Source organism: Hetaerina americana, unplaced genomic scaffold, assembly GCF_022747635.1.
Source record: "Hetaerina americana unplaced genomic scaffold, ioHetAmer1.1.p SCAF_7, whole genome shotgun sequence".
NCBI lineage: Eukaryota > Metazoa > Arthropoda > Insecta > Odonata > Calopterygidae > Hetaerina > Hetaerina americana.
The window spans coordinates 24,783,506-24,802,910 of NW_027287316.1; positions in this window are offsets into that span (position 1 = coordinate 24,783,506).

Sequence of the window (19,405 nt, forward strand, 5' to 3'; positions counted from 1 at the left end):
AATAAAATTTTAGTTTCATCGGAGATTTTTTAATTAAACATTTTAACAAAATCATGCTAAAATTTGTTCATAGTTATGGTTTTTTTAACAAATGAAAAACCAGCAGGATTAGACATTTAAGTTTTATTCGACCTTAAATGTCTATTGATGATTCAGAATTTGCTAAATATAGCCTAAGCATTGAAAACATTACATTAAAAATCATAAGTGAGGGAATAATTTAAACTACTCATAACCTTGCGAAATTAAGCATTTTCCTTTCTCACCTATCTGACCCAATCACATCCATATTCGTAGCTACGTTATTCATTCTCTGAAGTCATTGAGGATCACCCAATCACTAAAGCAGGTAGTGGTTTTAGATGAGATAGTTTTTTCCCGGGGATGTCGGTGCTTAGAATAAAACATGAATACACATCAGCTCGGCAATGGAGGAAACCAAAATATTATTCCCTCATATCACCTCATTTTGTCTCTCATCTTTCAAATCCACTAAACATATATATTTTGGTCACTTTCTGGCTTATCTATAGGGAAACTAAAGTGCTAATCTGACTGTTTTGACCCTGTACCGTCTTCTTAGAGGTCTCAATTACACAAGGAGGAGAGTCAGACGCCAAGGAGGCGATTGCTACGCTGCCGATGATCCGGCTATATTATTGAAAAGTTAAAAAAAAGGACTTTAAGCTATGGCATGAAATTATTCCGAACTGTGCCCATCGATCTTGTGCAAGTACGTATCAACATCTACAGCTATCGACAACCTCACAAATCGTTACAAGTTCATGTGGCAGGGGATGTTAGGTGACCAGCCATGATACATCTTACCCAATGATTCAGCTAATACACGGCAGGCAGTGCTCCACTTTGAATGACATTTGGAAAACGGGCGACTGGTCATTATTTATGCAACATCCCTAACATATATTCTAACTATTATAGAGCTAGTAATTCCAATGACTACAGTAGACATATTAAATAGGAGGTATATTTCGCACATTAAGTAGAATAGAATAAAAATGAGCATCAATCACTTATAAAGTAGACCACCACTGTTTGAAGTCAGGTCATACAGGACTGGAAAACAAGAAGAGGAAAACTTAATTAACCATGGCAATGCATCTGGAGAGTCCCCCGCCCTTCTCGCCGCAGGTTGAAATGTGGTACTCTGCTGTTGGCAGCGGGCCGCGTGAGGCGTCACCACCGCGGTGATAGACGAGGGGTGGAAGGGGAGATTATGAGCGTACGACAAGAGACAGAAAGTCTTTTAACATGCGCTAATTAGATATTACGAGAGGTACCGTAATCTTTTAATTATTTCTAAAAATAATCGGGATAGAAACTTACTTTTTAATTGTTATTCTTAAGACTCCTTTGCATAGTAATCATTCAGAGTTATATGTTTTTAGTTTCATTTGCCATTTGCCAAAAAACATTGGAAATTAGTTTAAAATACATGCACACAAGTGGAAGTATTTATTCCATAGAAATTGCGGGTGACAGGTTGTGTCCTTGTTGGTTATTTTCCTGCAATTGGTATCCCGTATTTTTCGTGGAAAGAAGACGTTATTGTGTCTGCATTGCTTCAAGTATTTTTCTCGTATTTTCCACTCCTACGAATACATGTACAAAAATACCCCTTGATCCACCAAAACAGTGTGTTACAGTAGTTCCAAGCAGCAAGTGGGATGGTTAAGGTATAAGAGAGAGGATGGGTTGTTAAAGGGTTGAGAAAAGGGAAAAAATACCCATTAAAAACCCATAAAATACAAGCAAATCCATATACATTCTGTTGAAAAACCCATTTTAAAACGAGCGTTGATTGCATCAATAGAGAAAGTTGTTTTTTGTGTAAAAAGTGAGGAAATAAAAATTGACCGCAACCAATTGTACTATAGACCACCATACCAATGCAGGTCATTAAGAACTGGGAAGTAGGAAGAGGAAAGTTTTATTAATTCATGGCCACGCAACTTTATTTTATAATGTCGATGTAGAATACAGCCGTGGTTTTAGGTCGTTTATTAAGACATTTTTCTTATTCTATGTCATGTAGATAATTTGAGCAATCAAACACAGTCTTCCACCAGAAGGTCAGTTTGATGGATGAACAGATAGCAATGCAAACCTAAGGTGAGAAAAATGTATTCAGGAGAAAATATTTTGAATGATACAGTTCCTCACCGTTAGCCACCTGCAACTTGAAAGATGTGAGCCAATATCGGATCTATCGCGTATAATTTTTGAATGAAAATGTTTTCTTTTTTGTCACACTTCTCAGCTCTAGAAATTAGGATCGTGATTGATAATTAACTGATCGATGAAAAATTGATATTTAATATGGACATGTGACCATGCGCATTGAAAGATTTCAGAAATAAACGTCCTGAGAATGGAAAAGAACGCAGTATGGATAAATATATGGGTCCGATGGTGTTTAGTTTGTTATCTGAAAATATCATTCATTAAATCGGTGAAAAAAGTAGTCAATTTTTAAGTAATGTTAATCAAAGGCTTTCCGGAAAAACTAATATGAATATATTTTTCTCTAATAAATGCGAATGTCTTATTTTGCACTTTCATTGATCAAATCATCATGTATTTACATTCATAAAGGGGTATATATTTTCATAAATTTCCCTTTTCGAATTATGTGTCATATTAAAGCGACAGAGTGTGTGTAAGAAAAATCTGAAAACCTTTTTCACTTAATTTTGCGGAAACCCCTTTGGCGAACTCATAATAATAATGGGGTAAGAATTAATCCCCGACTACTTTCAACATGCTTTGCCAGTTATTTCTAGGTTTGTTACACCATGCTTTCCAAGAATATGCTTATTAAGAGATTACGGTTTTAAGGGATTAAGATCGATATGTCGGTCCAAAACAAATAAAATCCATGAATTACAATATACCTGTCGTTGAACTTATTTTTTGCAAGCATTGACACCTCAGCTCTATTTCCTCGAATATAGGGTATTTAAATTGGTCAAAGGAAATTAGCAAAGCTGCAATATATAAGAAATTGGTTTGAGGTTCCCCAAAAAACTGGAATCTCTACTCAATAGGTAGCATGCGGAGCGATAGTTAAAGCATTTTCAGCCGACGAGCGAGGAATATTTCCATTGGCATCCCAACGAGCCCCTTTTTTAATTTATCTTCAATCCACATCTCTCTCATTGGTTAAGCGTTTCTCTATCACGAGAATGAATATTTATCTTGAAAACTGTGAAATTATGATCGAAGTAGCTGTTTCAACTCGGTGAGCATAATTAACTGGGAATTAGATCAATCCTGATCATTTAAAATTAAGTCCTTCATAGTGAATTAACGTAAAATTTTTGAGTACAATCACGCAAACCCATCTCGCATGAATGCAAGTTACCTACTTTAATACAAAATTCAGGGATTCCTTACTTTAACTTAGCAAGACGGTGACGTGATTACATCACACGTATTTCAGGGACCGGGTGCTGTTTCGCAACCATGAATACATCTTTGAGAAAAGTATGCTGGTGTTTTCATGGGAGCGAGATCGAGGGAGGGAGGTTGAGTTGGGTTAAGGCGCGCGTCTTCGACACAATGGTGATGAATTCCCCCGTTGTCGCGTGGAAGAATGCCGGGAAGAAAATATGGAGAGGTCGAGCAAGCGCACCAATTCCTGCGTGGAAATTGGAAAGGGGCTTCGATAAATTGCCGCATTGACTATGGAGTACTCGTGAGGACAGATTAATGGGCGCGGATATGTATGGGAGGGGAATTCTTCATCATTCCAATCGGTCGATGGCGGGAGCGCTTTTTCGCTCCCCCATTTCGGCGGCAATCGTTCTCTCGAGCATTTTCGGAGGGGACGACTCATACACGCCCGTCCTTCAATTTCCCCAGGCGGAATATATTATATATATACATATATATGTATTATATGCACACACACACATGCCCATTGGATTTCGCGATCTCGTATCGAAAGAAACGTAGGAGGTGGGGGAGGTTTCTAGAAATGCGTCGGGGGTGTAAATCCTGGTGGAAATTGAAAGAGACGTAAGGCGAGAGTGCGATGACGGCGGCGAGAGATAAGGTGGGGGAATCCAGAGATGGAAAACCGGTGGATGGCTTTTTATAGCCGGGATTGAAGGACTGGCTTATTCTTTCTCGGTGCTCTGTTCTCGAATAATACTCCACAAAATAAGTTCTCACTTGGAGTAATGCCCCTGTTTAACTTTTCCTGTATGCATATAAATAAAAACCACTGTGGGAACACGAAAAAAGGATTTCAACAAATTACTGCTCTGTACCAGTTCAATAATATGCTCCTAATTTAATTTTCAGCTCTCAGGTTTTTTTCTATTCCCTCTTCGAAATAATAATCATCAGAGACATCATCTAGAAACTTTCTTTTGTGTGGTGAGGGTGAAGCTCGCCATGAACTAAACACATTTGGACTATTGAAAACTAATGAAAATCCATCTATCAGCATTTCCAAAGAGTGGAAGAAAACGTTCGTGGGTAGGTTATTTTACTCCTCGGCAGTCACTTAAAAAGTAAAATTGCACCCTATCAAGTTATTGCAAGCTGAAGTTCATTGAGAAAAATTATGCTTGAAAGTTTTTGATTGGTTTCTAACATGAAACCCAATCGTAGTAATTGGTCATATGACACATAATGTAATGTGATTAGTAATTTACGATGAATTTGCGTATGGAAATACGAGGAATAATGCCATTAATAATCGTATATGTATATTAGGTAATATATAATCAAATAAATGTATAAGCTAATAATACTGCATGAATTTGCGGTGACTTGCGGGGCATAATGTAGATATAGGTGTAAAGATAAATACACGTCGGCAGAGTTCATTCTTAAAAAAATGCGCAAATACCTAAATTCAAGGTCAGATTCGACAGATGAAATGAAATTGAGCTGCTGGGTTGCTACGTTGGTATTGTAGCGCCACCAAAAAAATCCATCAGAGCCAGAGTTCAAGATTATGTGATATGGGCTGGGAAGCCGTCAATAAAAAATGGTCTCCGTAGCATTTGGTTACATAACATTCAAGAATAATAATATTTGACATTGCAAAGCTAAAAATAACATTCCCAAGTTACTCCAACAGCAAAGTCGAAGGTACAGCAATTGGGTTGGATGGCGAACGGGTAACCGACGACGTATCGTACAACACCATCGTAGTTGTTTCAATAAAAATGAGGATATACCGTATAAGCCCGGGCGAAACCACGAATCTTCGTAGTTAGGTGAGACTTAGACTTTTAGCAAGGTTCAGAGCACACGAGTTTAACTACTAGGGCTATGCAGAAAGTAACCTCCGTTTCCGTGTAGCGTGAGAAGTAAAGTTGTAGGGAAAAAAATAAGAGGACGTCCCAGACCTGCTTTATTCAAGAACGCGGAGAATGAGATGGACTTCATTTCATACGCTAGCCTGAAGAAAGCTGAAGTGAATGGAAAGGCGTGACAAGGTTTTACGATGTCGCCTTTCGACGAAACCATGGTTGTGAAAAATAAATATTTTAGTGGAATCTGTGAAGTTAGTCTTTCCTCATTTAACCCTAGCATAAGAACATTTCCACCATGTAAAGCCTGAGACAGTGCCTTTATATCATATTTTTCGGTTCCTTGTCATTATATCCACTTTTTTTTCAATACTCATTCATTAATCAGCCCGCTTCTCCTATATTAACCAAAAAACACTCATTAGGTGCCCCATAGTGACCGCTTGTAGTCGATATTAATGCTTATTCAATTCGTGTTCAAGTTTTCTATGCGATACCATTTTTTTCTCTCTTACAAGTTTTCATTTCATGATTAATTCCACATAATGACAATGAGCAATCTTTGGAAATCCGTCTGTCTTTCAATCTTCTAATTCATCCTACCTACTCTGTTTCGCGAACATTCTTCCGTGGCGTATGTGCAGAATCAACCAGCTGTTAATTTGTTTCACTGTTTACACTCACTCTCGCGTTTCAAATCACGCGTAGGTTGGCGAAAATGTTGTACACAGAATCTCGCACGGGCTGTTCTCATTCCGTGTCTCTCCCTTTTTTCCACACAAAGCGCATTCGGAAGCGGGGATTGGCGGGCGGCTAATTTAGGTATCCTCTGGGACCCTGGGAGGGACGGGAGAAGGGTTGTTTCACATCCCAAAGACTCCCTCTCCGTCGAAGGAGACGATTTCTCTTCCACCCCACATCACACCCCCGAGTTTTATTTTTTCCCTCACACACCCAAACCCTCCCCCCCCCAACCCCACCCTTACGCCCATCCATATCCTCTCTCCTTCCCTATTGATTTTCTCGCCTTCCGAATTACATACATTCACCCCTCCTCGGATCCTTCCTTTCGTCATCACTATCCGTCACCATTTCTAGGGAAGGCTTATGAAAGTTTTCGTTGTAGTATTTCATTGCCTCTGACATGTAGAGGTAATATTCACACCGGCAGGATTTAACACTGCAAAGGAAATTGAATGGAGTTAAAAAGGTTCAAAGCATTTCAACGGTGAATTAATGAATTCTGATTCATATTTTGCTCTGTCTTTCACAATGTCACATAGTTTTCTAGCCCATGCTGGCAAATCACAAGATAGGATTTTTATGGAAAGAGGCGAACGGGTGGTTAGTACTTCATTGGTATTTTCATCATCTCGTATCAATGAAGCTGTATCCTTTTCACCAGCTAAAAGTCGAAGATGTACATGCTTTAAGCTGTGGTAAGAATTGCTGAATAGATATGCTGCATCCTCTTATCTATTCGAGAGAAGAACTGTTCTGGGGGGACCATTAGCACACTCTGTGATGTTGGGATCGTCCAGATCAGGGTGGTACACCTAAATTGTCGGTAAGTTCACTATATTTTTGCAGTTAATGATTGGTTTTAATCTAAAGTTATTTTACGCTTCGAATCAATCAAATAATAAATACAATTAAGATAAGTTTTTTGGTTTAAAGACTTTAATTTACGGATTTTAGTGACTATATTTTTTACAATATGGCAACCTTTATTTTCAAAACTAGTTATGCGAATGTTTATCTATCATGGCCGATCTATTAGCTGGTAAACTGCTGAATAATTCATCTGGATTTTTTCTGTGCAAGCAAAATTCATAAGTTTTCCACCGATGTTCCGTAAATGACATTACGGAAAATTAAATTTACCAGTCTGATCCATTTGGGAATTCTCTCATCGATCCACCAGATTTTCGGGTTGAAATCCTGCGATAATTGTTGATACTATGCCGCCTAATTATATAGCTTTATGTAATTCCGCTAAATTACCTCCAATGGTGGAAAAAAAGTATTATGCAGGCGCTGATTTGTTGTACTGTTAGTTTTGTTTTTGACAAATTTTTCCAAACCTGTTCTTTATGCAATATTAAAAAAATATGGAGGACCCATCTTTTGCTGTCCAAGCAAATAATTTCACAATTTCGGGGTATTGATATCTCCGACTATTTAACCTGCTTCAACAACCCAATGGCATCTCATAAAATTTTCTATTTAAGTGTTGAACAGACAGGAGCTATTGCGCACCCTTATCTTGCACCATACTTTATTTAAAATCAATTGATTCAATAAAATCAATTGATTAAATAAAATCAATTAATTAAATTATTTTTTCGCAGTTTTTATTGTAGTAAATAACTTCATCCGAAGCCACTCGTTGTCCTTTATCTTACCAGTCTGAATTCCTTCTCCAAATTAGCGAGCACTCAATTTTCTGTCACCTGATATAGCATTCTCAGCATTCGATAATTTCATTGAAATCTCTGCAAAACTCAGGAAAAGGAAGGTATCGCAAGTGTGTCAAATATTGCTTAGGTTTTTGTCCCCAAGAGTCGTTTGGCATTCAAATAGATACACCCTTTATATTCTCGGACACTCTTATAAGTAACTCTCGCTTTGTTGGTCCAATAGAGAAAATGAAAGAATAGAAAACCTCCCTTTGAGGTTGAGGAGTACTATGATTTGATCATTGTAAGCATACTTGACTAAGTCGTTGAAATATACTATCCGATTGCCTTACGTCATTTAATTCTGGTTTTTTTGGCATCAAATATAGCGCTATTAGAGAAATATAGGAGTAGGGGAATATATTTTTGAGATTAGAGGAAAAACCCATTGAAATTATTTTTATAGCATTCGAATAGAAACGTATATATGTGGATATATAGCCTGTTAAACTTAAGAAATGACGTTTTGAATAAATTTGTTCCAAAATGCATGACAGGCTTTGAAGATTATTTATATAAGAACTTATGATATAATGTTACTGCTATATAAGAACTTTGCTAAAGGGTGCCTTCTAAAGAACCAAAAAAGTGGGTTTTTGTGTTATACCCTTAGTGAAGCAGATGCACATGGATGGATACTACTTTTACCAATTACATTGTAAACAACCCAGTTATCACAGGTGTTTTAGATAGAAAAATAATATCTTTTTTATTTTATGCTTTCAAACATACGATGGAGTGTGCAGAGGAGACTTAGGAAAAACTCCTAGAAATATATTAATGAAAGCGTGATTAACAATTTATCTCATTGTGTTTCCTGTAATTTCATAATAATTGTTGAAAATTGTGGTGCATGCTCTCTTAAAGGAAATCAATGTTATAAACAATACAATTTGGTTAGTCATGCCAAATATAGTAACCTCTTTTCTCTGGATGTATGGTGTTTTACCCACACCTGTCTGAAGTCTCAGATAGCCAGTGATGATTTATTATTGGGTACTAAAAAGTTTAGCTTTTTTAAAAAAATACAGCAAAACTAGGCTAAAAAAGGGAATGTGCCAAAGATAATTTACGATTTCGAAGAAGACTTGTCCCGGAGTATTAAAGACAGAATAAAAATCAATATTTACTAAAAAAAATTCGCTGATATTGAATGAAGAAAAAATAGTAGTAACCTGCGCGGATTGTACTTAAATACTTTAGCTCATCAGCATTTACTACAACATGGATAAATAAAATATCTGCAATATTTTTGCTTTCGTGAAACACAACTCAAGAATTAAGATATAATTAGCCGATAAAAGCCGATAAAAAGATGCCGTGAAAATTAAAATTACTCCTTAAAAATATATAAAATGCCCTTTTGACAGATACACGAATAGTACGACTTATTCCCACCATATGTTAGTTTCAAAAGAACCATTTTCGCGTTGAAAGTTTCGATGGTATATTAGAGGATTGAAAGGAAAACTACTGGCATTTCGATATTAGTTATCGGTTGACAAAAAAGTATCCAACATAATACTCGGTCTTGATTTGGTAACAAATTCCATTTGATTGACAGTGAAGAATGACCACGGGTGGTTTGACGGAAAGTTAGATGTCAAGTGAGTAAAAACTGAAGAATAATTCAAAGAGGGAAAAGCAAGCCTGGAAGAAATACTGAGCGTGGGCACGATTTGATTGAAACAGACCGCCGAATTCTCTTTCGAAGGAAACCAAGCACGTTTGCGAGCCGACCCTTCAATGACCACAGGCCCTGAATTTTCTCGTTCGATTCCCGCAACCTGATCCTCGCCAAGGAAAAAAAGAAGACTTCTCCTTCCCCACGTTTGGGGAGTCGTAAATCTCGCGGTTTCTCCCTACTGCGCAAACGTCTCCCTCTACCGCTCCCTCACTCCCCCTTTTCACTCCTCCTTTCTTCCTCAATCCACCCACCTTTGCCTCAACTGGTGATCGTTCGTATTCTTCTCCGTGATTCTTCTTTTTTATTCCCCGAGGCCCATCTCAGCACCCTTCACCCCTTATCAATCTTTTTGCTTCCAAGCGCTTGCTCAAAATCTTCCTCATGCCTATAACCAAGGCCCCCGAGCTTCTTGCCCCGATAGTATGTTCCTAGGAGTCTTCGTTTTTGGGAAACCGTTGTTTTTTTCTCTCTTTATCCACCGAAAAAATACGATAATTCAGAATATACGTCCATGAACGCCACAGGCACCCCGCGTGTGTTAAGTCTTGAAAGCTATTCGTCTTGGAGGAGTTCAAAGAGATAAGTAGAAAAAACTGTCTGACATGGAATGGTCTGCTGTTGAGAATTTTGGCCGTTGAATTCTCATGAGAGCAACAACTATTAACGGAGCAGTCAGGATACAGATACTGACGAGTACGGACTGCACGTTTACCCCTATAGCTTAAGTTGCCCATACTGTGCTCAGGCTAAGAATATAACCTTAAGAATTCTCACGTTTGATGAAATTTTATTATTTCATTATACATATTTAAAGCGAAATTGGTTTCCGTACTCATACATGGAACCTTAATCCAAAATTGTGATTAGAGGAGATATGATTATTGTGAAGATGTCTGCGTTTCTATGAAATCATTTGTTTAGAGTCGTGGACTTTCTTCGGATAAAGTTTTCCAAACTGAAGTAAAGCAAACACATTCTTCCCTTCTATAAAATCATTTGTTTTGAGTCGTGGGCTTTCTTCGGATACAGTTTTTCAAGCTAAAGTAAAGCAAACATTCTTCCAATGAAGTCGCCTTCCGTGGGAAACAAATTTTTTGCCACAATCTTTATATCCGAGATTCGATTACAGAATTGTTTACTTCACCTACTAGGCACGTAAAAATAGTCACTTGTGGTTTGATATTAGGCTTTGGGAAATATTTGTTGAGCCTTCTGGAGTCCAAAATGCTATTTGGAACGGAAAATGCTCTCTTTTGAAGAATCAAGTTTTATTTCAATTCCAAACTGGAGAGAGAAACGGAAAGTTAGCTTCTACGGAAGCGTGTGGGAGTAATATTTCACTTCAGTCAAGCATTTAGCTCGGGGGAATATCTTGAGCACCGCTTGGCGGATCGTGGGGGACAGTACGCTCCCCTCACATTAAATATATACGGCGGTGGTCTTAACGCCGAAAGGACCGAATATTAAGACATATCTTCAGCTCCGCTTGAGCCAGTGGAACTTTCTCTCGGCGTTGAAATTCATGGGGTAATTCCAACCGGTGATGGGGGGGGGGTTTGGAAGGAAGGAAGGTTGGAAGCGAAGCAGCGGTTGGTGGGAATAATCACGCACAGCAAAAATACCGTTTCGCGGGAGGGACGGGAGGACCTCGAGGGAGGGGGTGAGGAGGCGAAGGGGTTTATCATATAGGAGGTAATTTTCTCACGGTTACTCTCTGGGACTGCCAACCCCCATGGTGACATCCGTCAAAAGTAAAAGACAGGGAGGAGAGGAAGGCGAAACTTATATTCCCCGTATTACCGGTGCGTTCAAAAAAAAGCTAAAATTCACCCGGGAGTCATACCTCTAAAAGGTGGAATATGAACAAAGAGGGAAAATGTGAAATCAAGAAATATCGAAATGATGAGGTATAATGATTGGATTATTACTACTCGTAACTCGGAAAAGTGAATGAAAACATTCTCCGCGCCACGTTGAATCAATAATATGTTTTAATTGAATCTGTGAGAGACGGTAAAACAAAATTGCAGTGGCATATTTAAAAATGTATTTCAGTTCGAGCTTTCAATTAATTAACGTTTTAATACCACTTGCGGTCAAATGAACTCTTTCATTTGAAATTGCCTATTCCTTTTCCTGGACTCGTTTTAACTTTGAAATTTAAATGATTTTACAGAAGCAAATTAAGTTTTAAATTTTACGCTTTTTTCGCCAAACAAAATATCCATTTTAAAAATCGGTCTACGGTTAACTCTGGCATTTTAAGCTGCATCAGGCAGGTAAGCTGAGTTACTCTTTGAGTATCAGATATTACTTGGAAACCATTGACGGTATTAGGTCAGAAGCTAGTCTCTGGTTAGGATATACCTGGAAACAGCGTGTCCCTGAAATACATATCTAGGAAATTTTACTGTACCTGGTAAAGGCAGCAAATCTAACATTCAAATGACATTTGATAAAGCAAATAAGTCCTCATCAAGCCATGCTCATACGCTTCTTATTGGCACGCTAAAAGGTGTAGAATGTGACTTATGTATGAGTATTAAAGGCCTGTGCATAACAATAATTTGAAATACCATAGCACCATATCTTTAACGTCCGGTAACACGGAGAACGATCGATATTTAATATGGGTGTGTGACTATACTCATTGAATATTTCAGGAATACACGTCCTGAGATTCGGACACATGCGCAGTATAGGTATAATATATCGGGGCCATGGTATTTATTATGTTATTTGGAAATATTATCTAGTAAATCAGTGAAAAAAGTAGTCAATTTTTAAGTAGTGTTAATCAAAGGCTTTTCGGCTTAACTAATCTAAAAATATTTTTCTCTGATGAGTACGAATGTCTTTTTTTTTGCACTTTCATTGATCAAATTATGATGTATTAACATACAGGAACGGGTAAAGTTTTCGTAAATTTCTCTTTTCGACTGATGTATTATTAAAGCCTTTTTTGCCAGTTAAGACTAGTTTTGTTACATTATGCTCTCCAAGAAAATATTTAAAATGTTTGATTCCCAGGGACGCTTCTGAACACCCACAGCTCCATCCAAGCAGTGCGATTGAACGGGTACCAGATCTTCATGGAATAACCATAATTGGCACACGGAAAGGAGCTGGCCCCGCTACCCTAATGTTTGCATTTGATACGGTGTTAGGCTGAGTATTAGGTGAACTCTTCCCTCACCTATCAAACCAACATTCTGGTTAATTACTGTGGTCGGCAGTGTATATGAATATTAGCTTTTACAATAGTATTAAATATACTTTGTTAAAAGTTATTATTTTTATACATTTGTCTGAATATTAACTTGATTATCTTTTGCAAATTTCATGAGTACCATTTGAATTTCGTGCTTGCAGGAATATGTACTAGACTAGACTAGTCCCGGAAAAGTTCCCATGCATCTTACTCCAAGCTTTAGTACCACAGTTCTCACGATATATACGAGATACTCGTACAATAGGATGTTCAATTTTACGACTCTGAAACAGTACCTCTCATCCTTCCTGATTCCACAGATTTTCTTCTCGCAATACATATGTGTGCCAAATATCTTAAACCGATGAGCATGCTTCGGTGAAATTCGTATAAAAAGAGCCAATGGAATAGAAAGAACAGGGCGCCGCCCGTGGTAGCATGTGTAGTCAGGGAGTTGAATGGAGCGGGCATTGAGGCGGGGGACCCTGGGGAGTTGGTTGATGGAAGGGAGGAGGGGGGGCAAGGAGAGGCGGAACGAGACGAAGGGACGTGAACGGGAGGATTGATGTGGAGGGGTAGAGTGAATTAAGGGTGAAAGCGGAGGCCGGGCGGTGGGGTGAAAGCGGAGGAGGCGCTGGAATAAAAATGGCGACAGTTAGTTTAATGGATGGGAGTCGCCTCGGATCTTGTGGCGGTCCACTTGGGGGATATAACTCCCACGGGTGCCCTCAGGGTATTCGAGGTGTGGGGTGGAGGAGGTGAGGCGGGTGCTGGGCTGGTGATGAGTGAGGGTTAAGAATCAATTGGCCAGGGACGGGATATCAATCAACCTTTAATTTGAATTTCGCTGAATTAACATCTTCTTTCCGATCCAACTACGTGTCGTTCAGAATCTCATCCGATTTGATGTTAAACGAAATTCGAAGCGCCGGGTCAAATCTTTTATGAGAATGACACAAACATAGATTGCGTGCTTTGTGTTACGGTAGAAGGTGATTGGAATTTTAAAATAAAGCAAAGAAATCGATTGAAATAATTTAATTTAAAAAATCTATTATGTTGATAAAATATTATCAGTGAACTCAAACAAAGAAAAATATTTTATCAAAAGTATATTTTTACCAATAATTTGGATCTAAGAGTGGGGAAGAAATTAATATCAAAAGTATAATTTCTTCCATGGTCAGCAAATCCATGTCTTAGTTTGCAGCAGTTTTTCTCGTTCTCCACTTCTCCCAGTGTTAACTTTAGAATAACAGTCGATATCCTGTCCAGCCTCTTCTACATATGCATTCATTTCCAGGTTAGCCTCTCCCTTTGGTTCCCTCACTCTGGTTGCACCCTCCAGTTGGTAACACTCCCTCGTGCCCTAAAATGTTCCTTATCTTCGAGTCCCATCTCTTTAACTACATGTGTGTGCTCCACAGGCACATGCATTTCTTCATCTCTAATTATTACTCCTTCATTGGCTACACCACCTACCCAGGATCTCTTTAAGGATTTTCAGTACCACCACATCTCACAGGCCGCTTTCTTCCAGCCAAGCCAATGGCTCAGGTCTCGCATCGTTAAAGAAGCACACCCTACTCAAAGGTCTAAAGGAGACGATTTCTTAGATTCATATTCATTATTGGTTGTACAATTTCTTTCATTTATTTAAAGCTAGCTTGACCTGAAAAATCCTAATGATGGGATAATTTTGATTCCAAATTACTTGAACTCCTGAACTGTTCCAAGTCTATGACCTTCAAAGCTAATTTTGACTTTCGTTTCTGCTGATTAAAGGGATATTTTATCTCCAACTATGTATATTTTATCCAAGACTAAGGCTAGGTCTAGAAATGAGGAGGCCTTCAGTCCTATGATAGGAATTCTCCACTCGAAATTACTACATTTTCTGCGAATCTTAACATAGCGACCTGTTTAACTTGTAAAAACGTCTCTTCTTTTCGTCCCCATCTTAATGTGCTTTGTTCATAGTTCGCAGAATATATGATTACTGCAAAGTTGCCGGAGGTTAAGAAAAGTGGCGCAGAGAAAAGTCAAACTTGCCTCATCCTTTGCAGTATATTTGCTTATTAAATTAATGTACCGCATCGAACGTATAACTTCTTTTAGTCATCTTTTTACAAATACTATATTATTCTACGATGGTCTTTGTACTTCCTTGTAACATGAATAGGGGATTAAAATGTTGGAGAATTACTAGGAGATAATTATAGTGCATGACAATAACTTAGAGAATTCGAGAGAGTTTTTCTCGTTTTACGTTCGACGCATTGCATTAGCATAGAAGGACTGAATGGTTGAGGCCTTAACTTTGTAGAATTCCATTTTTAACTCAGGACAAATACTATCTTTGCTTTCTACAAAATAAACTTTATTGGTCAACTAGTTTCGTTACACTGTAACATCCTCAGGACTAGAGTATGTTACAGTGTAACGAAACTAGTTGACCAATAAAGTTTATTTTGTAGAAAGCAAAGATAGTATTTGTCCTGAGTTAGCATAGAAGGGTTTATCCATACAATTCACTATTACGACTGGTAAAGTATGATGGCCTCTTGAACAATACTCCGAAACAAAATTTCATTTCTCCCTAAAGCCAAAACTGAGATATAACATTGTGCTGCATAAAACATTGGTCAATCCACACCTACATTTACTTAACACCCTGAAAGCCACCGCAAGTGCATGTGGCGGGGAGTGTTAGGGCACCACCCGTAATTAAGAAAGAAAATCGTATTCAGAAGCCACAAATGCATACAATCTACAAGCAAAACATGATATGCATTCATGCAAAAAGCCTTACAACCCACCCACTTGCAAACACAAACATTACCAACTAACACACACATGCACCTACAAATGTACCTGATATCTTTGCAACGTTTTATTTAGACTGGAAAATTACATTTTTTTAAATTTCTAAAGTGCCTTCAGTTTCTTGCTATTATGATTTCTTATTGATCGGGGAAAGAATGAGTATTTGTATCTATCTGTACTGAAATGTATCTCCCTTATTTTATCTTTGTGATCTGATCTACCTAAGTAGTGTGGAGCCATTATAATTCCTTCAGTGTAATGGTTAAACTCGTTTGTTCTGATCCTTTCTAAAAGTCTGTCTCGCTTGTTCTCTTCGTACTTCAAGTGGCTCCCAGCATAAATCCCCTAAGAGACCTGTCACACTTGTGTTCTTATTATAAAAATGTTTAACGAATCTAGGAGATTTTCTCTGGACTTAATCTAATTCTTTTTGCCAAATTTTCTCCTAAGGATCCCTAATACTTGGGGCATTCGCGTTTTCTAAATGAGGTCTAACTAGAGCAAAATAACACCTTTATTTTACTTTCTCATTACATTTCCCTACCATCCGTTAAATGAAGCCGAGTTACTTTAAAGTGGATCCACATAAAAAGCAATAGTCTCGTGGCCTCATTCAGTCTTAGGTGGAGTTTACCCCCGACTTTTGGCTACACTCTTAAGCAACCCAACTCTGAGGTGCTTCCCTCCTGGGAGACAAGCGCGGAGGTCACACTGGGCTGGTATCCTCTCCGGGCCGTGGCCCCGTTCAAGACGGACTTGGAATCCGGCGCCCCGTAGGAAATTGGACGCTCCCGAACGCTACAGTCCCGAACTTCCGAGCTTTGGACCCTGAAGTCGATCCCTGTTTGCTGGCTGCTACTAAGGGAATCCTGGCTAGTTTCTTTCCCTTCGCTTATTAAGATTTTTAAATTAAGCGGGTGGCCCCACCCGCTGACTTATTTCTCAGAGGTGCTATTTGTAAGAATAACTCCAACATTATATTCAAACACGTTTCAAAAATAGGAGAAAATAAGATTTACACTAATGGCCAATGTTATGCAATTGTGCACGATGAACATGGTATAAAAAATCCTGTAATTTCCATATTACTTTCGATTCTTACAGTTACGGGTAGAAAAAGAGGTTTTCATTCAAAATGTATACAAAGTCAAAGTTAAAATCAAAGTTATTCAACTTTAATTGTAGTTAAGCGGTGGATTTGGCTTCAAGTATAAAATTTATGAATTAAAATAGTCGCAAACTCAAATTTTCTCCCATGAAACTTAAAATATTGTTTTTAGGATAATACTGATATAATATAATGGTTATTAAACCTCTATTGGTTATTGAAAAAGGTTTTTTATTTCCCCGATGAGGAGTCCATTTCTTATTTTCGTGGGAGGAGTCAGATATTAATTTTAATTACTAGTAGTACTTTATAATTTCTGAATGGGTTTTGAATGAAACAATTTATTGCCATTACGAGTCATTGAAAAACACATTTCTCATTGAATATGAATTGCCATTTATTAGTCATTTCGTTAGGCATTTCATGAGTCATTTGATTAGTTCAACTAAAAGTTCAGTAAATATCCTCAGTTGTTGGAAAACTAAAATGAAATTTTCTCTCTTACCGCTAATAATACTACCACTAATTTTCACCTAATATTATTCTCTTCCTGGGGGTCTAAATGCTTATAATTCTGCCTCTAGGTATTGTGAACAGATTTGGAGTTGTTTCCTTTCCCCGGTAATCATTACGGAGGCGTGAATTTTATTTCAGCCAACGAATTTCCAAATTTCTAATCGAGTTAATGCCCTGGTAGATGCAAATATCTTATTCCCTTATGCGGTACTTCAATGACATAATCAATGATGGGTTCTGTCTTTCCACCTTTGTGGAATAGCGACGCTAAAATTTCGTATTCAACAAAAACTGCACTTTATCTGAAAGTATACCTGTAACTGTAAAAGAGTTATAATTTCCTGCGTGCGAAAAATATACAGTCTAAGCGATGCTTTAAATTATGTAGATCTTTGAAATAAAATGTTACATATAGATAATGTGGATTTTTAAAGTGTCCAGGTAATAGAATAAGAAAGAAAAATAAAGAAAAAAACGATCCGACCAGTTTTTTTTCTAGATGGAAATGGCAATTTTTATTTCGATGTGCTCATCAGAACTTCCCACTGAATCCCAAAAAAATTAGTAGCAGAAATCAGGTTACTCTTTTGAAAATATACAAGGCCGTATATTTGAAATAAAGCTCAGAGGAGAACTTTATTTCAGAATATTTTAACTAGACTGCTTTAAGAACCCCTAATATTACGGAAGTGTAATTGAAAAGACAAACTTCACCCTGATTACAGGGCAAAATTTTACCTCTTGAGCAGGGTTAAAAAGTTTGAAACAAGGGAGCCACTACATTTTCTGGAGATACCCCACTTAGTAAGACCTAAATATTAGTTGCTGAATCAACGGGTTCTTCAGCTGAGTCTCTAGTCTATCCTTATTGGATGCCAGAAGTTTTAATTAAATGCTTTCTCAACTAAATCGATTTCCGGGTTCCAAAATTTACCCGCTAAGAAAATCTCTCGGTTGTTATCAGATTTCAAATATTAAGGAAGTGTTACGCCTCTCCGGTGAGATCTTAAGTTAGTATTTGCCAAAACTATATTTGTAATTCCATCTTGTGTTGGACCATTTTTGGGTGGGAGATATTTCGAATCAAAATGCTTGAAACGTCCATTTGAATGGGTGCTTCTCATTATATTTGTCTATCGCGGAAATTGAAAAGTTAATACAAAACAAATTTTAAATGAAATTATCGTATCTCTTTTGTTATATATTGTTCATATAAATCAATTATCAAATAATAATAAATAACTACCAACTAAATATTTTATTGTTCTTTTGGAATTTTTACTTATTCACATTTTAAATTTCATAATGAAACCATTGATTGTGTTGATGTAGAATGACGAGTTAAATTATGATTGATCAGAAACTTTGATGACTTTCTCAGAATGATTTCAAACAATTCGTAATTTCTAAAATTTTTTCGAAATGAAAAATCGAATTTATCATTCGCCAATTTTTACATTAGCGGTAGCATTGAAATCGCCTATCCGATTTCATATCTCATGAACCAGGATTTTGAAGCATCTTAATTGTCTAACCACGTTATTAGCATATAAGTGAAAAAGTTCAGAGATGATGGTTGGTATTTTAAAAATTTGTAAAGGCACAGATAATCAAAATTCTAATTCTATATTTTTTTAAATTCTAAGACATGATAGTAAGAAGTAGTTAATATAGTTAATAGTTAGTAATAATAATGATAGTTAAGATAATATTAACAATTTGTATTAAAACTTAAAGAAAAAATAATTAAAATACGCTTTATAAGAGGGAGGGGGCAGTTACAATCAATTTTGATCTAATATTCTCAATTTTATCAAACTAGGTTTGAGGCTAATAATCACAGCTAAGGGGAATCATCGTGTCTTGCCGCAAAGCGGCTTTTATTTCAGAGGATGCCTTTTATAGGCTTTTGCTCTGTGTCTAATCTAATGTCGTAATACTCTCATAGTAATATAAATGTTATTTTTATTTTCATTATTGTGCCTATGTTAAGGTTCTTGTCTTATTTAGAATGCTGTATGGTCTTTTTTGTTTGTCATCTGTTGGCCCCTTTTTAATTTTTGTGTACGTTAAAGCTTTGCTGCAATGCTGTTCCAGTTGCTCGTAATAAGTTTTGCATATTGTCTTAATTATTCCGTCCAGATCATCCATGTCTGCCTGGGTATATATATCCTTAATTTTAACTCTTGGTTTAATTCTGTGGATGGACCTTAAAATGTTTCTTTCCGTTATCTCTAATTTCATATATGTGCCCTTATTTAGAAGTCCCATCCATGCTGGGGCTGCATACGTTAGGACCGGACGAAT